This window comes from Halichoerus grypus, chromosome 13 (assembly GCF_964656455.1).
Source record: "Halichoerus grypus chromosome 13, mHalGry1.hap1.1, whole genome shotgun sequence".
NCBI lineage: Eukaryota > Metazoa > Chordata > Mammalia > Carnivora > Phocidae > Halichoerus > Halichoerus grypus.
Window position 1 is genome coordinate 30,449,222 of NC_135724.1, and position 27,644 is coordinate 30,476,865.

The 27,644-nt window shown below is 39.3% G+C and overlaps 1 protein-coding gene and 1 non-coding gene across 6 annotated transcripts in view; one reads left to right on the forward strand and one right to left on the reverse strand.

The window, feature by feature from the left end:
- The window catches only part of LOC118536237 (uncharacterized), a 568,523-nt gene that overhangs the window by 386,656 nt on the left and 154,223 nt on the right, over positions 1–27,644 (reverse strand). The gene's annotated exons all lie outside the window — the stretch shown is intronic.
- LOC118533813 (U6 spliceosomal RNA) lies at positions 16,435–16,537 on the forward strand. The gene has a single exon (XR_004916383.1). It is a non-coding gene; the product is annotated as a U6 spliceosomal RNA (small nuclear RNA).

Below are 27,644 nucleotides of genomic sequence, written 5' to 3' on the forward strand. Positions count from 1 at the left end.
CAACCCATGCCTCCATGTCAAGAGTACATACTTTATTCACCAAATTTATATTGAACTCTTACTAGGAGCCAGGCTCTGTCCTGGTTTTTAGGGATGTAATGGTAAGAATGGAGTTTGCAGGGAAGAGAAGAAGAGAGACTTCAAACAAAGTATCACAGTATTAAGGCCATAATTACAAACAGAGATAAAGAAATAGAGCCTGATGAGAGACCGCTCTAGACTGAAGTCTCAAAAACTGACAGTTGAGCACAGATCTGAGGATGGAGACAGGCCAGAGGCTTGGGACTGAAGGCATTTCAGATAGAGGGGTGGGCATAGGCAAGCCCTAAACCAGGAGGAATGGGGACTTTTTTAGGGAAATAAAAGACAAAGGATCCTGGAGGACAGACAGTAAGGAAGAGAGCAGAGTAAGAAGTGGCTAGAGAGACTTCAAGAAGTAGGTTAAGGATGTTTCAGTTTCTATTGCAAAGGCACACCATAGAGAAATCTTAGAAGCACGTGGCAGGGGCGCCTGGGTGGCTCTGTCGGTTGAGTATCCTACTCTTGATTTTGGTTCGGGTCATGATCCCAGGGTCGTGAGACTGAGCCCCATGTTAGGCTCTGCACTCAGCGGGGAGTCTGCTACTCTCCCTTGCTCTCTCCACCCCTCCCCCCCAAATAGTCTTTTAAAAAAAGCACATAGTTTACAAGATCATGGCAACATCAAAATGAATGAATGAATGAATGAACCCCAACCAACCAACCACTCATGCTACAGTATGGAAGACAAATTGAAGCCAGGTCAATACAAGGACATTATCAGTGTGCTATCAGAGTCCAGAAGACAAACAAGAATGTTTTGGTGACACTGTTATCACAGTGGTTTTAAGCCCAAACCCTACAATCCTAATGCCCAAATACAGGTTTTAAATGCATTGTCCACTAGGAAGAACAAGAGCTCTTTGTAGAATGGTGGATTCCAGGGCTGAGGCTGGGAAAAGGGATTATAACTCCTTAAATAAGGATCCATGAGTCCAATTTTATTACTAAGGAAAGAAAGGAAAAGAAGGGAAAGGGAAGACAGAGAAAGAAGTTTCTTCCTTATAGACTGACTAGCTAAAAAATGTAGAAAGAAATGTTGGAATTAGAAAATTAACACAAAATAATTGTTTCAGGCAAGAATCATCAGTGAAGGCTAGACATTTCACCTAGTAGGGTGAAATTTGATGAGTACCCAGACTTTTTATAGCCTTAAAATATCTTCTGACAAGATACTTACTGATTATTAACTAAAAGATAGTAACTTTACAGTGGAATCACCTAGAAGACGCCATCTTGAGCGATAAAAGTTAATATTAGCAGTCATGGGACAGATCGAGATCATGTGCCTCCTGATCTAATGCACTAAGAACACAAGCTTACTTCTGCAGTATTCCTGCACAAAATGCATAACCTGAATCTAAGTATGAGGGAACATCAAACAAACCCAAATTGGAGGGCAATCTTGTAAGAAAACTGACCTGTATTTTTTAAAATTTTTTTGTATTATTTTTTCAAAATACAAAATGTTACTTCATGACATTTAAAAGTTATTTTCATGAAATAAAAAGACTGTAGAACTGATTCAAATTAAAGGAGACTAAAGAAACAGAAGTGAAATGTGATACATAATCCAGGATTTTCTTTGACTATGAAGGACATTATTGGTTCAAAAAAACTCTAAGGTTTATAGATAATATTATTTTAACAATGTTAATATCCTGATCTTAATGAATGTACTAGGGGTATGTAAGCAAATTCCTTATTTCTACAAAACACACTGTGGTATTTCAGACTAAAAAGACCACATGTCTACAATACAGAGAGGAGACAAAAATGATAAACCAAATATGCTAACATGTTCGCAGTTGGGAAATCTGTGTGAAGGGTATACGGGACTTTTTTTCCCCCTCCAATTTTTCTGTAAGTCCAAAACAAGGTGAAAATAAAAAGGTAACAGAAAAAAAATAATAACAGAAGGCAGGAAAAAAAAAAGTGTGGGTTTGACTCCTGGCTTTCCCACATATTAGCTGTATGATCTTGAGCAAGTTATCAAGTTACTTACCTGTCAAAGCTTCACTTTTATCATCTATAACATGTGGGCAGTTTCCCTTCTAGGGTTTTTATGAGAACTAAATTTTACATGTAAAATGCTCAATCAATTTATTATTAGGGTTGAGGCAATGGAGAGAAAAGTGGATAGACTCAAAATTCATCAAGGTGAGAGGAGGAGAGTGTGCATACTGGACTGGGCCCTACTTTGTATTACTACAGACCACCAACTGCTGTCCTTAGAGTTTAGCAGAGACAACCCTCTGCCAGTGTTTAAGACTCAAACTAACATGTGCATCCTTACCCTAATCCTTACCACTCCCCCCGCCCCCCCCCCCACACACAGGGCTTCTTCAAAAACTCCATGGTCCTCACCTCCCACCTAGCTGAGATCAGCTAGGCTATGAGAGAGAAGCATCTGGAGCAATAAAACTAAAAAAACTAAAACAAGCACACCGTAATAAAGAGATGACATTGTAAACAGTAACACATTGGTGTTGGGCATTTTTAGTACTTTAAGGAGACACCCAGAATTGTCCACAATATTTCAGATGTGTCCCTAACTGGCTCAGGGCACAGAGGAACTGTTACGTTCCCAGATATGAGCACTCTATTTGTATTTATGGGACCCACATTGCTGTGGACAAAGGCTCAGTTTGGATGTCACTGAAATCCACCCCCCAGAACTGTTTCTAATTCAAACCATTCTCTTATTACGGAAGTAACGGTTTTGTCCTTAGTTCAAAAGATGCTAAATAGGCTATCCATCCATCAGACCTATGAAGAAGAAAATTTCCCTGAACTCCTGAAATCATACTATAGGGAGGCCCCTACTTCACCCCCATGCAAAAGGCCAAACTTGTTAAATAATGTCCCATTGTACGGGACAGTCCTTTTTTATCGTTCTCTCCCTTGGCCCTTGCAGTAAAGTGTGCAGTCTTATTTATCATGTCACGTTTCAAGGAAGAAATCAGAAATCTATCAGCTTTCAAGGCCTGAGTGATGGGGACAGGAACAAAAAAACACCTCAAATTGGGGCTGGATAGGAGCAAAGTTGACAACAGCTCCTGAGAGGCTATTTGTTTTATTTATTTATCACCTGTCAGGGAAGGAAGGAAAAGGGAACCAAATCGCCTACAGGACTTAGCAGAGCCTCCATAACATGCCCTTATTTAGACAACATTCATGAGGGATATAAAGAGTATGTGTCTAGGAACAGTGTCTGCTTTCAGTAAGATGACCATGTATATTATCATTTAAATAGAGTAAAAGGAGCTCCATTAATAATTATCCTAGCACAGCAGATATCCATCAGGACTGCCCCAGGCAAAGCAAGGTCTATGGTGACCATAGTGATGAAGAGGCTAGGTAGAACTTTAATTTTGCCAGACGACTGACAGATTGGGCTCCAAGCGCTTTGTGTTAGAATATTAGAATAAGCAAAACAGAGATCTTCAGAGCTCAAATAGCTTCATCTTTCCATTTTGTCAATGAAGCTAAAAAGGGGAAAAAACTTTATTAACAACTGTAGAACTCTGCAAAATCGCAAAGATCAAAGTCTTTCTGGTTTTGTTAGTTCAGCTAAGAGCCTGGGATCTGAGTTTCCCAATTCCTGCATCTGATAAGGGAAGCCAGTCTGTACCTAGAAAGTTGTGGTATTCTCTGCCTATTACATTTATCTGAAAAAATACACTCAAGTATCATATCCTGAGCTTACTACTCACCCTCATTCTTCAGATCACAACGCCTGAGTAGAAACTGAACTTACCTAAATGAAGACCCACATAGAGAGCCAACAGATCATTTCATCCACAGGTACTCATAAAATAACATGTCGTGCCTTTTTTCCCAAATTTATACAGAACAAACATAACTGGGCTTATAATCCAGATATATCCAACTAACAGTAGCCTCTGCTTTGTATTAGCCAGATATAAAAATCAGGACTCATATACACATGACTGCATGCTTGCCTGTGCATGAAGCAAAGCATATAGATGAACCCCAACTCACAACATTGAGGGAAGCAAGATACCAGGACCTATATAGAAGAGACCACATGCAGGTAAGTGAGAGGTTCTCTGGGGAGATGCATGTGTTGGGTATAAAGAAGAGCAGTGGAGGAGGGCTGAATACACCCCTCAAGACCACCACTCTGAAGGATTCCAAAAAAGCATGGTGCTCCATCTTCTGCCTTCCGACCAGCCAGGATCTTTCTTTCTCTGTGGAAATTTGACTTATTTCGTCTGTGATTTCCTGTTGCCAAATTCTCTTGTGCTCATACCCAATCTCTAATAAACTTCTGTGTCTGCCATTCTGTATCCATGTTTCCATTCTGCTGGAAAGGAATTAGGGAATTAACTTAAAAGACAGGATGCTGAGAGGGAGTGTGGGCCAAGGTGATGCTCTCTCCCATTCTGGGTCTTGGGTACTACTTAATGTCTTACCTGTGGCCCCTAGTCTGTCCTGGAACTAGCTTCTCTCTTACCTCTGGGTTCTAGATTTTCTCTCTGCACCCTCCCAGACTGGAAAGAGGGAAGGAGTTGGTAGAAGGGAGTAAGAGTCAAGGAGGCAATAAGGACAGATGGAAGCAGGAAAGAGGAAATAACTGAGAAAAGTAGAGGTAAATGTACAAATTTATAAAAAGGAAAAGTCCAAATTACACATTCCTGAGTTGGACATCCACCCTTAGTAAATTTTAGAACAAATGATTTAAAAATGGTTTTGTGAATAAAAAGAAACTCTCAGAGAATCTTCCCAATTTTACTACAGATGCTACCAACATTTTCCATCTGCCATTTCAGCAACTCCATAAAGGTTGTTGTCAACTGTGGTATGGTGCAGAGTAAGCATCATTCTCTAATACAATCTGATCAGTGATTCCAAGCCAGGCCACTTTGTTGCAGGCAAGGACAAAATACACTACAATCTCCTCAGCATCACACAGCAAGCAATGCATTCCTTTAGCCAGTATTATTTATGCTACTTTATACAAATCTACTGGCCCTTTTTTGAACTCCTTGGCCCACTAAAGTTTCAAATTCTGATGATTTTAGAAAGACAATACCATGCATACATAATATACTGTTTGATTTGGGGCAGTAACTCAGTCAAGCATATTAATTTTTCAGCAACAAAATATACAAATGTTCACACTGAAAAGTATAAAAACTACTGTTTCATTCAAGTTCAAATCAGGTTAGGCTGTTAAATGAGGCTCATCAAACCCAAGACTTAGAAAAACTTTTGGTTTTGGGAAGTTTTTAGATTTTGGCACCATAGATAAGAGATTGTGAAGCTATATTTATTCTTAATACTCTGAAATGGATGATGAACAAAGGGAGAATATTGTATTACAATTTTTTAAGGGAAATTGCACGCTTTTAGGTATCCCTTTCTTTGGTGTTCCTATCACTATTCTTGGTTGATGACAAAAATACATTTAAAATTTCAATACAATGATTTACTAAGCCTGGTTTATCCGGAGACAGAAGGGCAGAGTATAAACAGCACACACTGGGGCTACTTGGGTGAAGTCCTTGTCTAGCACACAGTAGACACCATAGAAGGGTTAGGCATTGTCATTATTCAGCTCAGGATGGTCCTTAGCCTGACATCAAAAATAGTGACCATTAAGATTCAGTCTTACACATGATATTGAATCCCCTGGAATCATGGAGAAACCAAGAAAAGCCTGCTGCTCCCAAGAGCATTTTTCCACCGGCTGTTAGAGATTGACATACTTCTTCACAATAACCCTTGCTCAAATGCATAATCCTTGGAAGAAGTCAAGCTTTCACAGGACTTAAAGTACTAAATCTAAATTTTTCTAAGAGATAAGAAAGAGGGCATGGGTCTTTGGGTCCTTAGGATGTCAAAATCAGAGAGGGAGAGGGGAAAAGTTCACATTCAATTTCTCCCCCCATACAGTCCTGCTGAAGGCCAAAGGCTAAGCATCCAAGCACCTCTGAGCCTGTTTGCTCAGGAATAAAACTAGCTTCACTGTCCTAGTGATGGCACTGAAACTAAGGTTGGTAAAAGACTTAGCCAGTGCAATACAGGAAGAGATTATTTTAATTTTTCTTATACATGCTCATTGCTTTCAGATTTAACTTGTTTATCTTATCCAGTGTCACACAATTAATAAATGCAGGAGCTGGAATTCCAACCCAAATTTTCTCATTCTAGGTCCTTTCTGCTGCTGTGACAGAAAGCATCCCCCCACAAAGCTGCCTGAGAATCAGACAGGGAATCCCTCTACTCAAGACTGGACGAAAGATGAACACAGAAGAAGCCAAGAAAGAGTAGGTCAGTAGGGCCTTTGCAATCAAAAAGACATAGGGTTGTATGGTCACAGACAAAATACTTACCATGGTTTATTTGCCCATAATACTGGAGTAAATAATAACTACCTATTATGAAGACTAGATGAGTTGACCTATGTAAAATTTTAGCAGAGTTTGCAACACGTAGGTGTATCAAATACAGACTCCCCTCCTCCACTTTTCCCTGACTGTCAAAAACAAGAGTCCTGGGGGCACCTGGGTGGCTCAGTCGTTAAGCGTCTGCCTTCGGCTCAGGTCATGATCCCAGGGTCCTGGGATCGAGCCCCGCATCGGGCTCCCTGCTCCGCGGGAGGCCTGCTTCTCCCTCTCCCACTCCCCCTGCTTGTGTTCCCTCTCTTGCTGTGTCTCTCTCTGTCAAATAAATAAATAAAATCTTAAAAAAAAAAAAAAAAAAAAAAAACAAGAGTCCTATTTCTGCTCTAGCTCACTTATGTTCCTTCCCTACACCCGTCAGAGTTCAGACAACATGGGAGATGATTGCCAAGAAAGAAGGACAAAAACAACATAAAAAGAGAGAGGGGATATGATGGGGCGGAGAGAAGCACAGCCTTTGACAGACAACCAACAGCCAGTGCAATAAAACAAATATGGCAGTGCCTCCCTATTCATGGGGGATGCATTCCAAGACCCCCAGTGGATGCCTCAAACTCAGACAGTATAAAACCCCATATATGCTACATTTTTCAATGCATACATACTTGTATTAAAGTTTAATTTATAAATTGGGCACAGCAAGGAATTAACAACAATAACTAATAAAAGAGAACAATTACAACAATGTACTGTAATAAAAGTTATGTGAATGTGGTCTATGGTTATGGTGCTATGCTCACCCTTCTTGTGATTATTTGAGATGATAAAAAGCCCACATGAGGAGAGGAAGTGAGGTGAATGATGTAGGCACTGTGACGTAGTGTTAGGCTACCACTGACCTTCTGACAGTAAGTCAGAAAGAGGATCACCTGCTTCTGGACCATAGTTGATCACAGGTAACTGAAACCATGGAAAGGGAAATGCCAGATAAGTGGGAACCACTGTAACCCCTGCCATTTGAAGAGGGTACTGCTGAGGTTCAAGAGGAAGCAGCCAAGGGCCTTCTGACACTTTGCACCACTAACAAGGGCACTGGCCTTTCAGGACTCCTTACTTATACAACAGCAACACCAAGATGCACCCCCTCTCTCCCCTTGGCCCTGACTTTGTCAGAAATGTCTGCCCCATTCACAACACACTCTCTAGGATCCAGAAAGATACTGTGACACAGAAAGGAGGTTTGGAGCTCAGAGGACACTCTGCTCACAATTGCTAAGCCCTAGTCTGTCAAGACACCTCAGGCCCTGACCCCACAATGAAGAGGTGGCCAGCATTGCTGCAGGCGCTCCCAGCCAGTAATCCAAAGGCACAGCAGGGAAAATATCAGGGAGGACAATACTTGGTGGTTGCCATGTTGGACTCTTGATTAAAACCAGCGGCTAGGATTCAATCTAGCACTGTGTCATGTACCAGCTTGCCCATGTCCCCCCTTACTGGGGGGGGGGGGCGGGTAAGTATCAAAGTAAGATAACAAGGATTAGGGGCGCCTGGGTGGCTCAGTCGTTAAGCGTCTGCCTTCGGCTCAGGTCATGATTCCAGGTCCTGGGATCAAGCCCCGCATCGGGCTCCCTGCTCCGCGGGAAGCCTGCTTCTCCCTCTCCCACTCCCCTGCTTGTGTTCCCTCTCTCGCTGTGTCTCTCTCTCTGTCAAATAAATAAATAAAATCTTTAAAAAAAAAAAAAGATAACAAGGATTAGTCATTAATTTGAAAATAGCGCAGATAAATCCTTACAAATAATTATTAACTGGCCAGTCAGAGACTACAGATAAGGCCCTGCCTCTAAAGGTCAGCAATTTATGAACACAAGATGCTACTTTTACACAGGCAGAATAATAAGGATATGAGTAACTATGAAAGGCAAACAGGATAGTGCAGGAAATCAAAAATATAAACCCCCTAAAGGGAGTTTATATACTTTGGGGGATAGCTCAATGGATAGAAAATGGCAAAAATCATAACAGAATTCATTCTGCCCCATGAATAAGTATTATATAAAACTGAATTTTAACACTTTAAATACCTACCCATCCAATTTTGTTGGCAATGCTTCAAAGGCATGTGCTTTCCTACCATGTTTAACAGAACCTACTATACCTATCTTAGCCCTACCTGACCTCTATGGAGTTATAGTCAGGACGACCCTCATGAGTTATGGAGATGGGCAGGGCCCAGCCTCCTCTGTGGGCATATATTCTTTCCCCAACTCCCCCCTCCTGGGTGTGCTTCTCCCAGAAGTGTTCTTCCTCTTCCATTCTGTGTACGGTCTCACGAAATACAAGGTGGAACTACGAATCTCACAAATTACTTCTAAGTGACCTGAAACTGGGTAACTGGTAAGGCCACAGTCAGGGAGTATAGGCCTTGGGGGAAGGAAAAGGTCTTTAATAAAGAATTTCTAAGAACTCAAAGGTCTCCCCCTCCATATTGCCAAAACATGGTTCTTGGGGAGACCCAAACACAAACTCAAGTTGTGTCTGGACAGGTCAGGGCAGAACACCTAACATCAGTGACCTAGACACGCACTAACAGACACTGGCCCTGGAGACAAAAACAATGGGTATAGGGGAAGAAGGTGGACCTGGATGATATGCAGGGCCAGTGGTCATCTATTTCAATGACTGTTCAGAGGAACTATCCATACCACCTGCTGCAGACCCTGGTCTTCCCATCTCTCCCTGAATTTTTCTCACTTTAGGATGTCATCATGATTCAGACTCTAACTTTCCTTCCAGGCCTGCTGTGATGAATGCCTGCTCCTTCCATGCCTGTAACATAAATCTTGCCTGTGGCTGTGACAAGTTCTGACATTTGGCCACCTGTCGAGGTCAGGTTCTCCCAGAAGCTGACCCATAGCCAACGGTTTAAATGGAAGTGATTTATTAAGCAAGTGTCCTCAGGAGATGGCAGTAAGGGAGTGGAAGGATCAGGATAAGGAAGAGGAAGAAGTCAAGCACATCTCAGTCTCAGCCTGATCCTGTGGGCAGCTCTGGAGTATAAATCACATGTCAGAGTTTGTCCCACTGTGAGATCAAGGAACTGGGTGTTAGGACTCCCACAGGAGCCAGCCACTGGCTATGATGGCCCAGGTTTCAGGACTGGGGTGGTGACATGAATGCCCAGACATTTCCTGCTCTTCACAGAAGCAAGGTGTTTCCAATACCATGGCTAACTCTCTCAACGTCATAGGTACCAGCTGCTCGCAGCAACCTGAGAGGTGAAGCAGGGAGGTGGGCTCACAGATCTGCTAAAAGGGACTAGACACGATCTGAGCAGACAATAAGAGTCCCCTACATCATTTAAAAGCATCATTCCATGAGCCTTTATCCAGTAAAATCATAGAATTGTATATATAAAATGGGCCAATTATTGATATATAAATTGTGCCTCAATAAAGGAGAAACAGAGACGAGAGCAGGTGGAGACAGTGATGGGCTAGTCTTTGGAGAATGTCACCATGAATGGGAAAAGAAGAAATGGATGATATCTTAAGAAGAAAGTGGGGCTCTAGTGAGAGCATTTTTTAGATGGAAGAAACAATGTGATTTTGTCTGCGATTTTAAATGACACAGTGCAGGGACGCCTGGGTGGCTCAGCTGGTTATGCATCTGCCTTCGGCTCAAGTTATGATCCTAGGGTCCTGAGATCCAGCCCCGCATCAGGCTCCCTGCTCAGCAGGGAGTCTGCTTCTCCCTCTGCCCCACCCCTCACTCATGCTTGCACTCTCTTTCTCTCTCTGAAATAAAATATTTTTTAAAAAATAAATGACATGGTAGAGAAGAAAAAATTATGATTCAGGAAGGAAAAGGGAGAAATGCTGAGTAATTATTTTAAAATGGCAAATATTTGCTGAGCCCATAAAATATGTCAGATGCTAGACTATATATTGCATATCCTTGTTTCATGCATTCCCTAATTCCCTGTTCCCCAGGAAATAGTTTATTGTACATATCTAATTACTAGACAATTCAGAGAGGTTATGTACATTACCCAAGGACACACAGACAGTAGGTACAAGAATTAGACTTCAATCTCATCTCTCACTCCAAAGATGTTCTTTTCCTAAGACTCCAGCCCATCTAAATCTGTTACTGACTTGAATCTTCCATACACTAAGCATATTGTACTAAGGTAGAACAGCACCTAACCTTATAAAACTGGTAACTGTAACTTTCTTCAGGAAACTGAGTCAGCAAGTGATACCTACACTAGTCCATCACTAAAGTGCATTGGATGTGGATATGAAATATTTAAGCTGAAAAACCCTTAGATGAAGCATCCAGAAAGGATTTTGGAGTTTTTCACAGTTTCGTGGCATCCACTATTCCACCCGTGAAGCATACCTTTCCACTTTGGACCCTAATGAAGATGTTAGCTTTTCCTCCAAAGGGAGTGAATTTTAAAAACTACCACAGAATATAAAAGACCACTAAATGATGCAGCCCAGAGCAGAACTGGACAGTCGGGTGGCGTCCCACATATAGAGAACACCGTCTCCACAACCAGTGATAGGCACTTTGCTGAGCATGTTGAAATGATCAAGGGATCTCTCAGAATATCATGTGAAAGAACTCCATAAATTTTGGCAATTGTAGATTCACTAATTAGAAATTTCTTACTAATTGTGATTGAGAATTTGATACCAAAAAGTAAAATTTCAGCATACCTTGATAGTCACAATAATGGCTCCCCAAATATGTCTACATCCTGATCCCCAGAACTTGTGACTATGTTACCTTACATGACAGAACAGTTTTTGCAGGTTGATTAAATTAAGGGTCTTGAGACAGGAAGTCATTCTGGTTATATGGGTGTGGCTGATGTAATCACAAGGGTCCTTATGAGAAGGAGACATAAGGCTCAGAGTTAAAGATTGGGAAGTGCATTGCTGTTAGCTTTGAACATGTAGTCAGGGGCCATCAGCCAAGGAATGACGGTGGCTTCTCTACAATGAAAAAGGCAGGGAATGGATTTTCCCCTAGAGCCTCCAAAAAGTAATACAGCTCTGCCAACACTTGTATTTTAAACCCAGGAAGACCCATTTTAGATTTCTGACCTCCAGAATTATAAGAAAATAAATTTGTGTTGTTTTAAACCACCAAATATGTGGCAATTTGTTACAGCAACAAGGGGAAAAATATGCTTGGCACAGAACAAAAACAGCTGGAGACCTAGGCAAAAATATCAACAAATGTGAAAGGTCAATTTAGATAAAAGACAATTCTGTTGGCCCAAGCTGGAGAGAAATTTAAAATACCAGTGCCTCAATGAAGAGAGTTAATGTCTTCACTTGAAGTCCCTTAAACGCAGAGCCTGAGACAAGGACTTGAGTGCTTATGTATGAAGTGATACCAGGGAAGAGAAGTGGGAGAGCAGGGAAAAGTGAAAGTGGATAGGAAGAGGAAACGAAAAGTAAGGTCATCGCTGAAAGCCAGGGTAGCCACTAGGACCTCTGAAAACTACACAACATGCTGTCTAGAATTAACCACCCAGAATAAGGAGGCCGGAGCATTGCCCCACTGCTTCTCATCCAAGAAGGCTGTGAGGCTTTGGAGAATTCCCTAAAATAGAAGGTAAAAAGATATAAAGTGCATGTCAGAGAATCTGACCTTGTGGAGAACTACTGTCCACAGCTGTGGCTGAGATCAGAAGTAAGTCAAGGATATGTGATGCAGGGCATCAGATGAATGTGCTACAGTCAGTGTGCTATAAACACAGTGAGTTCTAGGAAATAAGTTAAAAAAATTATAGACCCACCAAAGACAGAAGGTGAAAGAAATAAACAGGCCTTATTTCAAAGAATTAATACAAACTAACAATAGACACATAAAAAAAATGGTACAGCATATAAGTAATGAAAGAAATGTAAATGAAAACAATGAATAACCTCTTGGCTATCAAACTGATACTTCTATACTTGTGAAGAGTGTAAATTTTATCAACTTCTCTGGGAGTTATTTTTGTCTTATGTATTAAAAGAATTGAGAACATGAATTCTCTTTGAATTATCATTACCAGTTCTAATAATTTAACCTAAGGAAATTACAACATATTTAATAACTGAAACACCCTAAAATAGGGATTGCTTAAATAAATCTTAAGTGTAAAAATATAATGGGGTACTAGCCATTGTCATGTAGTTAACTATTTTTAGAAGTGAAAATATATTCACAACTTACAAAAGAAATATCTAAGTTATAAATAGAAGCACCCATGGAGTGATTCAGTTTTCTCTAAAAATGTTTTATATCTGAAACTATACATTTCAAATTTTTCAGAAGTAATTTTCTTTGGGATTTGTTTTATTTGTCAATATTTTCTATACACAGTAGTTATTTCTTTTGTAATACAATTCAAATTAGGATTTCTAAAAGGGAACCCCACATTACAGTATTTGCAGTCTGTTTTATAAAATGATTCTTAAGGTTACTGGGTAGTAAAACCTATAGATAGTAGATACTTGATATTCTCAGAGGATACGTCCCGGGACAACAGAAGATTTGGAAATTTTAAAATAGTCTAGGCATTTAATTTTCCTCTTATAATATTATTATCACACAAAAAAAACTTAAGTGGCTCCCTTAGATCCTTGATAACTCTACTTGGGCTTTAAAGTTAGTAAAATGCATTTTGAACACAAAAAGCCATACTACATCAGTGCTCTAGGACTCGAAATAAATATTTATTATCAAGAAACTCAAGCAGTGACAACTTGGAACATACAGTAGGATGAAATTCAACATCTGGGATTTATCCAGGTTCTTCCAACAGTACTGCATGTGAAGAAACAGAAAGAAATGTGGATGGTGGGTGGTCAGCGATGCTTTGCCACTGAAGTCGCAGATAGGACAAAACTGTCCTTCCTCTAACTTGATTCAAATCCAGGCAGAAAGCCAAGTTCTACTGTGACGTTCATTAGGTTCAGTCATTCTCAACAAATAATTGTACTGTTGGTATTAGGTCCTAAAATAAAGCATCCACCATGTGTGTATTAATCTTCTTTTCCTGTCTGATGTTATGACATCTGGAGCCCTGATTATGGAGAGACTGCTTCCTCCAGGCCTAGCTAATTCCTACAGTAAACACTCGCTCTAGGAACATACTTTTCATATGCAAACTAACCAACCTGAAGCCCACCCCCAACCCTCCTCTACGGAGATCTTATACTGTAGAATCGATATTCCCCTGCCCTAAACACTTCAGGACCAAGTATCAGGCAATTAGGAACATGCTCTATGCCCTATGGCCTGCTGAAAATATTCACTTACTCAATCCTAAACCAGTTTACCTTGCCTCACCCATTCCTTCCCTCTAAGACCAGAATGAAGGTTCGTGCCCATGTTTCCCCCTGGCTCTCTCTGCCTCCTGACCCACCCTGGTGCCTCCTCCTATGGATGGCCCTGTGTGGTGTGGTGTACCCCCTCCTCTCGCAAACTGGGAGTCACAAACTGTCTTCTCAACGGCAATCCTCTCATCATCTGTAGCCTTACATTTTAAAACAATATATGGCTGCAGATAGCACCTGTTGATGAGTCGGGAGTAGACAAGTCCAAGCAAGCAGCAATGCCACCTGTCACGTTAACTATCGAATTCCTGTTTGATGTGCTACATATTTCATATGGACTTTCTAACAGCTTTTTTCTTCGATGTTGAGATAGGTTTATTTGAGAGGTCAATGGTAATATTTAAGAAGAAAGAAGGGTCCCCGAAAACCAATGAATTAAAGGTTTTAATGTGTCTGCTACACTGCCAAGGCTAATTGGTTCTGTCTCACCTTTGGTGCATTTGCCTGTTCAGAAATTACTTTTGTGACTGGTGCTCCAGCCTGCTACACAGCACAGGAAGCGAGCAGGGCTCATCCAGCTGTCAAAGTCCTCGTACTACTTCTGCCACCAGCTGCAGCTGGGTCCCACACATCATCAAGACTCGGCTCCTGCTCTGCCTGTACCAGCCCCTCACGGTTTCCCACGATGATGCCCAGAATGCCCACAAGAATATTTGGTCAAGTCAAAGATACCCCCAAAATACTGATTTGCTGCCCTCTGAAGAAAATTTCACTTTCTTTACCATAAATTTACCTGATTCCAGCTCCAAAAGAGAGAGGGAAGAGTGCCTAATTGAACTGATCTGGTTTGGAGCAAAAGTCTGGGTTCTCCCACTTGATTCCACTGTAAATGTATCAAAGCTGGTCATACAGGGAGCAACGGCCTCTCGAGAACTGATGGTCTTATTAAGTATTCCTGGGACTCAGGATCCTTTGCAGCAATCCTGCTAATCTCTGTATTCCTGGGAAGTTTTACATGGGATCAGGGCCTTGAACTACAACCTCTTCTTAATGTTTCCTTCATCCCTCAGTGACAACCCAGGGTCAGCTCAACTCTATTTTTGTGCCTGGGACTGTACTGTAATTCTCACCTGCTCTTAACAGAAACTTCACTATTTTTCAGACCATTTATAAGTTCTATTTATATGTAATTCATCCCTGTGTTCAAATGAATCTATGAGTTTGTCAGAATTAATGTGTTCTTCCTTCCTTCTGGCTTAGAGAAAAAGTCATTTGGAGTATAGGGTCAGGAGAGAGACTGCCTGTCCCCAGGTCTTGCCTCTGCCACTGAGTAGCTGTGTGGCTTTGAGCAAGCTGCTCAAGTTCCCTGTGCCTCAGTTTCCTCATATATCAAATGGGGATAATAACAAAATTTGACTCATAGTTTTTGTTTGTTCTGGGGAGTTTAAAGGAGGTAGTACACTTAAACCATTTGAAACAGTGTCTAGGGGCGCCTGGGTGGGGCAGGTGGTTAAGCATCTGACATGGTTTCGGCTCAGGTTATGATCTCAGGGTCGTGAGATAGAGCCCCTCATCAGGCTCCACACTCAGTGCAGAATCTGCTTAAGATTCTCTCTCTCAAATAAATAAAATCTTTAAGAAATAAAAATTAAAAATAAATTTAAAAAGGTGTCTAGCTTTCAATACATGTGAACTACTCATTACTATTCCCTAACTCCAACCCATCATATAAGGCCTAGCTTATTTTGCATCTATTGCATCAAAACTTTGTGTACATAGTAAAGGTTTGAAAACTCTGTTTAAAGGGCAGATTCCCAGGCTCTAGCCCAGAGAGACTGATTGAGTAGGTCTGGGTGTGTCCTAGGAATCTGAGTTCTTAACACACACTCCAGGTGTCCTTATAAAGGTGGCCCACACTGCACACAACAGCTCTGTTCCATCCATGCCATCTCTAATTACCCCTTGCACAGAGATCAGCCTTGCTATTCTGAATTCACAGCAGCAGGCACTTGGTGTTGACGGCCTTATGTTTCACGTTTAAGTTTTATCATCAAGTAAGATTATAAATTACTGAAAGAGGAGGATTTTATTTTCTTCAGTTTACTATCCTCCATAGCAGAGAAGAGTGCCTATCTTACACCAGTGTAGGATATAAATTAGTTTTGTGATAGATTGATCATTGAATCTTAAAGCCTCAAGTGCACAAACGCAAATCTTCTAACCGAATTCCATTCAAACAAGCAGCAGCAGACTCATCTCTTCAATATGGTCTTAGGACATTACTTCAGTTGCTCTAAAAATAGAGTTATTTAATATGCTCCAATTACATTTTGATTTTTTTATGAGAAGGCTGTGCATGATTTCTATTAGGCTGCAAATGTTTTTCAGAGTAGTTTAAGGTCCCCATGCAGCATTCTCAAAATAATTTAAGTAAGTTTGAATACTGTGACCCAGAAATAACAACTTGAACATGACCTAAGATAACCAGGGTTTTCTATAACCTAAATGCCATATTCCACCGAAGCATGTCTAATAAATGTGAAATCATGGATTCTTAGCAAAGTTAAGAAAAAAGATCTTCACATCCATCCAAACCCATCTGCAAACACTAGTCAGAGGTCTACCTTGAGTACAGCTCAGTGGTGCTCGTTTGGGCAGCACATACACCAAAATTGGAATACGGAGAAGATTAGCGTGGCCCCTGCACAAGGATGACCATAGAGTTCAGTGACTGCACAGTAGGATCATCTGAGAAGCTTTAAAGAATACTGATGCCAAGATCATATCACAGACCAGTGAAATAAAAATCTCTAGAGGTGTGACTGGAAATATCAGTAGCTATGAAAGCTTCTCGGGTGATTTCAGCATGCAACAAGGTGGAGGACCACTAGGCCCACTTTACGAGAATCCATTTAGCTTGGTAAGCATACATACCTAAAGCCCAGCCCTAATGACACACACAAAGTAGAGATATTTTAAAAGCCCCCATGGTGATTTTGATTTACAGTGAGCAGTAAAAACCATTGAAGTCCCCCATTTTAGATATGAGAATAAGGGACAAAGAGATGGTTCCCAATCTCTCCTGAGTGGCAAAGTATGCTTTGGGATACTATTTTCTGATGATATTAACACTCATCTGATATAAATGACCTGTGTTATCCTCTCTTAACAGCAGCCTAGTTTTGGAAAACCATGGGACAATTAGTACACTGGGTATTCCAAGAGGGGAGGAAGAATTTTCAAGGAATGTAATAGATGATTTGTAAACCTGACATTAGAAAAACTCCACAGTTTTATTAAAGTTTCATTGAATAAATATATTTAAAGAAATGAGAACTGTACCTGGCATATAAAAAGGACTATTTAAGTATTTGTTATATGGAATAATATGGGAGGATGCCTCCCCTCATCACCCCGGTACATGCTACATATAGGTAACTGGAAACATAATCAGGAGCATCAGTCCAACAGACTACTTCACAGGGACCAAATTCAGCACACTGACTCTTTTTGTAAATAAAGTTTTATTGAAACACAGTCACACCTATTTATTTACATAGTATTTATGGCTGCTTTAAAATTTTTTCTTTTAATTCTAGTGTAGTTTACATAAAGTATATTAGTTTAAGGTGTACAATAGAATGATTAGACAATTCTATACATTACTCAGGGTTCATCATGATAAGTGTGCTCAATCCCCTTCATCTCTCTCACCCATCCTTCTACGCACCTCCCCTCTGGTAACCATCAGTTTTTTCTCTAGAGTTCGAAGTCTGTGTTTTGATTTGTCTTTTTCTTTGTTCGTTTGTTCCTTAAATTCCACACAGGAGTGAAATCATATATTTATCTTTCTCTGACTTTTCACTTGATATTATACCCTCTAGATCCATCCATGTTGTTGCAAATGGCAAAAATTCATTCTTTATTATGATTGAGTAATAGACTGTTGTATGTATATACCACATCTTCTTTATCATTCACCAGTTAATGGACACTTGGGTTGCTTCCATATTTTGGCTATTGTAAATAATGCTGCTATAAACACAGGGGTGCATATATCCTTTTCAATTAGTGTTTTTATATCCTCTGGGTAAATACCCAGTTGTAGAATTACTGGATAATATGGTAATTCTATTTTTGGTTTTTGAAGAAACTCTATACGGTCTTCTATAGTGGCTGCACTAGTTGGTATTCCTTCCAAAAGTGCATGAGGGTTCCATCTTCTCTACATTCCCATCAACACTTGTTGTTTTTTGTGTTTTGGATTTTAGCCATTCTGACAGGGGTGAGATGATATATCATTGTGGTTTTGATTTGCATTTCCCTGATGATAAGTGATGTTGAGCATCTTTTTATGCAGTCTGTTGGCCATCCAGATATCTTCTTTGGAGAAATGGCTGTTCATGTCTTCTGCCCATTTTTAAATTGGATTATTTGTTTTTTTGGATGTTAAGTTCTTTATATACATTGGATACTAACCCTTTATCAGACATGTCATTTGCAAATATCTTCTCCCATTCTGTAGATTGTGTTTTAGTTTTCCTGTTTCCTTTGCTGTGCAGAAGCTTTTTATTTTGATGTAGTCCCAATTGTTTATTTTTACTTTTGTTACCCTTGCCTGAGGAGGCATATCTAGAAAAATGTTATGGCCAATGTCAGAGAAATTACTGCCTGTGCTCTCTTCTAGGATTTTTATGGTTTCAGATCTCACATTCAGGTTTCTTAATCTATCTTGATTTTTTGTGTTTAAGAAAGTGGTCCAGTTTCATTCTTTTGCTGTCCACTTTTCCAAAGACCGTTTGAAAAGACTTTTTCCCATTGGATATTCTTGCCTCCTTTGTTGAAGATTGACTATATAATCATGGATTTATTTGGGGGCTATTTTGTTCCATTGATCTGTGTGTCTATTTTTGTGCCAGTACCATACTGTTTTGATTACTACAGCTTTGAAGTGTATCTTGAGATCTGGAATTGTGATACCTCCAGTTTTGTTTTTCTTTTTCAAGACTGCTTTGGCTATTTGGGGTCTTTCATGGTTCCATACAAATTTTAGGACTGTTTGCTCTAGTTCTGTGAAAATGCTATTGGTATTTTGACAGGGATTGCATTACAAGTGTAGATTACTTTGGGTAGTATGGAATTTTTTACCCATATTTGTTCTTCCAACCCATGAGCACGGAGTAACTTTCCATTTGTTTGTGTTATCTTCAATTTCTTTCATCAGTGTTTTATAGTTTTTAGAGCGTGGGTCTTTCATCTCTTTAAGTTCATCCCTAGGTATATTAGTATTTTTGGCACAATTGTAAATGGGATTGTTTTCTTAATTTCTCTTTCTTCTGCTTCATTAGTGTACAGAAGTGCAACATACTTTTGTATGTTGATTTTTTAAAAGATTTTATTTATTTATTTGAGAGAGAGAAAGAACATGGAGGGGGGGAGAAGAAGAGGGAGAAGCAGACTCCTAGCTGAGTGGGGAGCCCAACACAGGGCTCAATCCCAGTACCCTGAGATCAGGACCTGAACTGAAGTCAGATGCTTAACCAACTGAGCCACCCAGGTGCCCCTATGTATATTGATTTTGTATTCTGTGACCTTACTAAATTCATTTGTCAGTTCTAGTATTTTTTGGTGGAGTCATCAAGGTTTTCTATATAGTATCATGTCATCTACAAATAGTGAAAATTTTACTTCTTTATGAATTTGGATGCTTTTTCTTTTTCTTGTCTGATTGCTGTGTCTAGGAATTCTAGTATTATGTTGAATAAAAGTAGTGAGAGTGGACATCCTTGTCTTGTCCCTGACCTTAGGAGAAAAGTTCTCAGTTTTTCATATTGATTATAATGTCAGCTGTGGATTTTCATATGTGGCCTTTATTATGTCGAGGTATGTTCCCTCTAAACATACTTTGTTAAACATTTTTATCATGAGCAGATGTTGGACTTTGCAAAATGCTTTTTCTGCAACTATTGAAATGCTCATATGGTTTTTTATGCTTTCTTTTGTTGATGTGAGGTACTTATGGCTGCTTTTACACAGAGGTTTTATGACCTGCGAAGCCTAAAATGTTTACTCATTGGCCTTTTACAAAATTTGTGGACCCCTGATCTAGGTAATTCTTCTACATTACCAATATAAGAGCAAAAGTATTTGTACTGAGCCTCGTTTTTCATGCCTTTCCCATAATTATCTACCTCATTCTGAGTTTTGTGCTTTTAAGTTAGATATACCCTAACATAAGAACAAATTAAAATATGCTAACATTAAAGTAAGTTATATTGGAAGAAACCACAGACCCTGACATTTTTTACAAGACTCAAGCAGACATATCCAATGGTTAGGATTCTACGAAGTTGCTAAAAATGATCTCTCTTTAAGGTTAAAATAACATGAGACTATCCTTATGTTTCAATGCTAAATGAAAAAGTCCAATTCAACATTTTATAAAGTATGATCACAACTATGTGAAACAAACAAATTACACATTTTCACAGGATAATGTTTTCTACAGAAAAACACATCAGAATGTGTTGGTTTTGAGTGACAGAAACATGACTTTTTTGGTCTATTTTTTATATAGTAAACACTCTATAATAAGCAGGCATTATTTTTATAATAAAAATAAACTTGATTTTTTTAAATATGGAATATGAATTCTGTTTGTTTTTAAGTCTGGGATCAACAATTTCTAGCACTTATGTGTTAGACATGGCACGTGATATTTAAGTGTCTCACAAACAAAAATGGTGCTACTACTAATGTGTCATGTAGGTACAACTCTGATGTTTACAAAGTTTTTTTTTCCAGATACATTATCTTACTTGGTTCTAACTACTTCAAAAAAAAAAAAAAAAAAAATTAAAGGACTGCAATCGAAAAAAGTAGGCTACCAATTCAGACCTTGTGGTTAATGTAGAGTACTCTTGAAAATTCACCACACTTATCCTGTTGATGCTAACTGTTCCTCTCTCTTGATACTGTGTGAGAATTTTTCTTCTTTTACCTGAAGTCCTGAGAATTCACAGATATAGAGGGCCCTTGGAATCCCTTACGTCCTGTTTGTTCATATTTCTGTAACAATGCAAGTTGCACCAAAACCCCAAAATACTTTTGCAATGACTTCCCAACCACAGTGCAATCCTCTAAAGGCCCCATATCAATAAAAATCACATTTGAGGCAAGGTGGCCATATAGAACTCAGGGTCTGACCATCTTGAAGGACTTCCTACCATCCAGTGGGGCTTAATGGGCTAATCACACTTCAGAGAAGCTGACAACAATGAGCACACAAGTATATAGATTTCCTGAGCAGTTGGTAGGCAATCTTGCATCTTATAAACTAGAACCAGCTCTTTAAGAAAGAGGTTTTTAAGACGTAAATTTTATCATTCAAGTCCTCCAAGTTTGCCTTCCAGGTTCCTCTCTCATCTGCCTGCATTATCCCAGCACCAGTTCCCTGTCACCCTTCCAGCTACAGTTAATTGTCCTATCCACCATCCTCAAGGGCCTTGCTTTTAGCTGTTGCTAACTGAATCTCTGGTTTATTAGTTGAAAAGAGCTTCCTGTTTTATCCAAAGAGGATTTGCCTTTTGCTAAAGTGTTACTGAAGAACATAAAAATTAATCATCTCTTCCTATTATAACCTCAAATTCATCCTTTTCTCTATTCAGCTTTACCTCTTTCCTTGCTGTCTCCCCCACTCCATTTTCATAACCGGAACTAGATTATACCTCTTCAGGCATATTGTTCCTCAATTAAATCCACTCTTGTGCGTCTTTCCTTTCTTTCTAGAGGCATCTTTCTCCTTCTCCAGCCAAAAAAAATCAAACTCATCTTGTCATGATATTCAAGGCTTCCACAAGCTGAACTCAAATCCATTTAGCAAAACTCCCCAGCTCTCCACACCCCAACCCCCACCTTGATTTCCTTCTCTACCAAGAGCCATTTGCCATTCATTGAATATACCTGACTCTACCACTTGATGAGGGAAATCGTACAAGGGAAATTTTTTCTCTCAAACCTCTCCTCCTACCTTAGCTGGGAAGTCTTCCAATGTCCCCCAGGCAATGTGAGTTGATTCTTCCCTTACACTACCACTTAACTGTTCACATAAGTCTATTATGCAACTCACTATATTCCAGTGTAATTGAAAATTTACATTTCTATGGGTCACACTTAATATGAGCTACTCAACGTCAAGATCTCTATCTTATCTATATTGTGTTCCATTCCCACCCTCATACCTCAAAGATCGCTCCTAGTAAAGAGCCGGGCACATACAGTGGCCAAAATAATTATTGAATTACTATGAAAAGAGCAAAAATTCATGAATGATTAATGACAGCACTTCAGTTATCGTAAGAGGCAACGAAGCACGGAATTTTTGGTTAGGCCACTGGACCTTCTGGGAAATTGCATCAACCAGTTGTCTTGTTATGTAATCATAATGGCTACAAGAGAAGTCAACTGCACAATATTCTCTCTCCTTTTTAAATTAAAATCAAACAAGCTTGCACTTTGAATAACCAACTATAAAACTTAAGTTAAGTGCTGTAATTAAACAAACATTACAACCAAATTAATTCAGACTATGCAGAATACTTATTGGAATGTAGTTAATCAGTCATTAAGATTGCTGGCAGGTCCTGTAGAGGAAAATAGGGCTCAGGAATCTAAAAGATTACCATTTATATTTCAGGTTTGTCCTCACCCAGTCTATGAGAGGGAGTTAAAAATATAGGAAATTTTACATGAAATTAATAAGTGAAAAAACATTCTCCAAGCAAGAAAGAGTTGCATTATGGTTAAGGTTATGATTTGACCAAGATAGAAAACTATTTCTGACATTGTATCTCCACAGCAACTGTAAATGTAATTAAATCCTATTTATTTACCTATGCTTAGAAATTATGATGAGCATAAAGAAATTATATGTATGCATGTATATATATAAAAATTATATATGTGTGTTTTATATATTATATTATGTTATATTATATTATATTATTCCTGGCCTTGTAAAATTTCCCAAGTCCCTACATATAGCAGGGGGACAAGACACATGTTCTCTGACAATTCCAAAAACTATTAATGAAAACAAGTTTTCAGACTTAGGAGGCTAACACCCTGGTCTGTTTTGAAATATTTAATATTCCTGTGTATTGCAGATTTTTTTTTCCAATTCAGTCTAAGAAACAACAGACACATGCATCATTAGGCTGGACAAGGAGATGATAAACAACATTGTTATGGTTCTGTGGTTGCTAGGTTGCTAAAGGCTCTAAAGTGGTAACTCTCATCATTTGACATAGACAAGTTGCTAAATGAGTGTCAAGGCAATTGTTGAGGCCTGAAGTGGTTGAAGCGACCTACGGCATATTCCCCACCCCAAGAACTCTGTCTATTCCTCTCCCGGAGTACAGTCTGTCTCACTGTGCTCACTATGTGCGGATTCTCCTTATTCAAGCACATCCAGGCTTTTTTCTTTCAGTACCATTTTCATCATACCATTCCTCTGTCAAGCAAAGGCGAAAAATGGTGCCCAACTGTGTTAAAATAAAGGTCAAACTCCAAAATATGCCTTTCAAGCAATAATGCAGTCTATTCACAATCAACTTTCCATATTATAGTCACGAATGACATGATAACCTGGACAAAATTATCTCTGGTCACAGCATGTGTATTCACACCTCCACCCTTTGTCTCCCTTCATAGTTCCCATTTCTCTTACCATTCATTTTTCCCCTCATGTCTTTCCCATGAGTTATTTTTTGTGCTCTTCCTACTCTTTGCGATTATCCCATCCTCCTAACTGGATATCATGCATTCTCCAAAAGGATTATAATACAGTAGATGTTTGTGTTTTTATATTTTGACTTCTGAACTAGGGTATAAGTATTTTTAAGAAAGAAACTTTGTTGTACACCCTTTTAGAAAACCCATGCAATCCAGGGCACCTGGGTGGCTCAGTCGATTAAGCATCTGCCTTTGGCTCAGGTCATGATCCCAGAGTCCTGGGATCGAGCCCCGCATCAGGCTCCCTGTTCAGCCAGGAGACTGCTTTTCCTTCTCCATCTGCCCCTCCCCTGCTTGTGCTCTCTTTTTCTCTTTCTCTCTCTCAAATAAAATCTTAAAAAAAGAAAAAAGAAAAAAGCCCATGCAATCTATCAGCACATTTTACATAGTAGATCCTTGGCAGCTCCTTATTTTAGCACGTACACTGGGTGAAACCTAAAGGACATCTTTCCTCAAAAGACATCTTTTCATCAGCCTTGTCATGCCAGGCATTCCAGCTTTTAGTGGAAGCACTTCCAACATTCCATTGTTGGCAGATATACTTCTTAAGAAATTCTTTCTTATTTATACCAAGACAAATGCTGCTTTCCAGCACCTTTCAATTCAGGGACTTAGTTTTGTTCTCTGAAGTGACATAAACTAAGTCCAACTCATTTAAACTGATAGTACTACATTTACTTGAAGTTTCCATATCTCTCTGAAAATTTTTTTCTTTCTTGTCAAATATTTCTAATTCTATTATTCTTCATGTAACATGGTTTCTAAATACCCTAGTCATTCTTTTGGCTTCTTAGCTATTTATCAATGTTTTTTCCTTATTGTGGCCCATCCAATCAAAGCACAGTACTCTAAATGTAATCCCATCAATGTATGTTTCAATGGACAGCTAATTTGCTTCACCTTGACACTATATCACAAGTAACCAAGTCTAAGTTTATGTTATTTAACATCACAGCAGAACCTTGGCTCAAATTAAAGAAATATCTACAGATATTTTCCACATCAATTACTTTTCACTTCCGTGTTTGCATCTTGAACTTGCATGGAAACTTGTTGCTTTTGGTCTCCTAATCTTTTTCTAGTCAACTTTCAAAGGGGGAGAAGATGATGCATTGGAATTATTTTTCCCTGTTTGAGAAATGTTGTTGAAAATGTGGATATGAAAGTAGGGATTTTCTTCTAATGAATTGTAACTTGTCCTTAGATTTAGAAGACTGCCACTTAGAAAGGAAATGAAATGTATTCTGTGTATCTCCAGATGGAAAAAAAAAAAAAAAAAAGAGTCGGATTTAAATGAAAAAAAAAAAAAATTTATGGCACCTGGGTGGCTCAGTCAGTTAACTTTCTGCCTTTAGCTCAGGTCATGATCCCAGGGTCCTGGGAGTCCCGCATCGGGCTCCCTGCTCAGCTGGGGGTCTGCTTCTCCCTCTGCCCCTTCCCCTACTCATGTTCTCATGCACACTCTTTCAAATAAATAAATAAAATCTTAAAAAGTTTACTCTAGGGGCGCCTGGGTGGCTCAGTTGGTTAAGCGACTGCCTTCAGTTCAGGTCATGATCCTGGAGTCCCGGGATCAAGTCCCACATCCGGGATCAAGTCCCTGAGCAGGGAGCCTGCTTCTCCCTCTGACCCTCTTCCCTCTCGTGCTCTTTCTCTCATTCTCTCTTTCTCAAATAAATAAAAAATCTTAAAAAAAAAAAAGTTTACTCTAAATGACTTGTGACAATTAAAACCATCTAGCAAAATGTACTATACACCCACACCTCCGCCCTCTCCGTCCCAACCAAGAGACTATCTTGTCACTGATTATGTTCTAAGTGAAGTTGATAGGCATCTCATTACTAAAATTTTCAAAGTGGAGTGAAAATTTGTCTGCTGGAGAGGGGCATCAGGGGAGAACTATGTGGAGTTCTCAGAGCTCAGAAGCATGGACTGCAAGAAGGTTAGAGGGTAACTTGAAAGGAAATTCTCTACCAGCCCAAAGGCTACTGTGTAAACAGTGTTTGATATGCATTACAAATGCCCCTCAGTAATCCCTTCACCTTGCTGTACTTTGGTTTTCTTGGCTCTAATATAACAAACACCAACCTGGACAGTTAGTACACAATCTTTTGAATACAAGACTCTAGAGTCTGTCCCTTCTACTGTCTTTCCTTTTCTAAGTACATTCAAGCCATCTGTTAAATAATTTGTTCTGAATGTTGATGGATACTAGTATTGAACAAATTAGTCTAAGATTTCCAACAGCCTTGTTTTCCTCCAATGGGAAACTGGAGATTTTGTCTTTTTATTGTATTGGTGATTAAACAAGTAATTTGATCATCAGTTGCTATTACAAAGCAAAGCTGATTCTTGAAGAAATGAATGCCTGGCAAAGCCATGAACATCTGCCTCAGTACATTTCCCTTAGCCATTCTGACATTATCTTTATGAATCAAACTGGCTCTAGGTCCTACTCAAGCTAAGCCTGAACAGAAGCATCTTAGGAGTGTGTGTGTGTGTGTGTGTGTGTGTGTGTGTGTGTGTGTGTGTGTATGTGTGTGTGTGTGTCAATCACAACATCTAATCATCAGAAACCATAATCTCACACCCCCCACCCCCTTCTCAGTTCAGATGTTGCCTTTGTCAAGTGACTGACTAAGTGTTAACAACTAGCAGATGGACTAGAAGGGCAGATGGGGCTCTCAGGAAAGGAGCTAAGAAGTGATTAAAATTACCAAGGATGGCACTCATTATTCCCCCTTTCAAAGGATGCTCTATTTTTCTTACTGTTAAATCTGATTAAAATAGCAAAACAGACAACAGAAGTTAGGCCATCCCTATTTTCATTTTTTAAGATGACAAGGTACTATGGAAATACTTCAGATAGGATTCATATGCTTGTATATTGATATCATGGCCTTCTCTAAGACTCTGAGATGCCCCTTAAAATATTTTCCATTTTTATAAAATTTTACATCTGTCATTTCTACATATATTGGGTGTCTACACCATTATCTTATCCATTCAATCATTTGGTGTGTATGCATGAGTCAGGCCCTATGCTAAGCGCTACTGTAAATAGCAGTACAACCTCCCTAAACACAGGCATTACCCCCCTTGGAGTGGTAACAGACACATCTACATCAATATACCACTCAGAACATTCAGTCTGGCAAATTGTACATTTATAACAGCACTGCTCTTTCCTACATTTCTGGGTCACCTCCTTATTAAATGATTTCAGAATCAGATTAGTAGCTCCAAAAGAAAATGTGCCTCATTATTTTGCAGGCAAATATTATTTTTGACCCAAAATAGTTTTGCTCAGCTTGATTATCAAACCTGTTGATAAAAGACATTTGAATGGTAACATGGCATATATTTTTATTATTGAAGATATTTAAAATAATGTATCATGAGAAATAAAGAACATATAAAAGAGGTACTTTGGCAAAACTCATTAAGCACCTGTGGTAGGAACAATGATACCCTCCCAAAGATATTCACGTTTACAATCTTTAGGACTTGTGAATATGTTACCTCACATGAAAAAGGGGACTTTGCAGATAGGATTAAGGATCATGAGATGAGCTGATTATCCTGGATTATCTCAGTGGGCCGAGTATAATCATGAGGGTCATTAGAATAAGGAGACAGAATCAGAAAAGTAGATGTGATAATAAAAGAAGTCAGACAGAATGAGCAACTATATGCCAGAAAATTAGATAACCTGGAAGAAATGGATGCATTCCTAGACATGTATCAACTACCAAAACTGAACCAGGAAGAAATAGAAAACCTGAACAGACCTATAACCACTAAGGAAATTGAAGCAGTCATCAAAAATCTCCCAACAAAAGCAGGGGCCAGATGGCTTCCCAGGGGAATTCTACCAAACATTTAAAGAAGAATTAATACCTATTCTTCTGAAACTGTTCCAGAAAATTGAAATGGAAGGAAAACTTCCAAACTCGTTTTATGAGGCCACCATTACCTTGATCCCAAAACCAGACAAAAACCCCATCAAAAAGGAGAATTACAGACCAATATCCTTGATGAACATGGATGCAAAAATTCT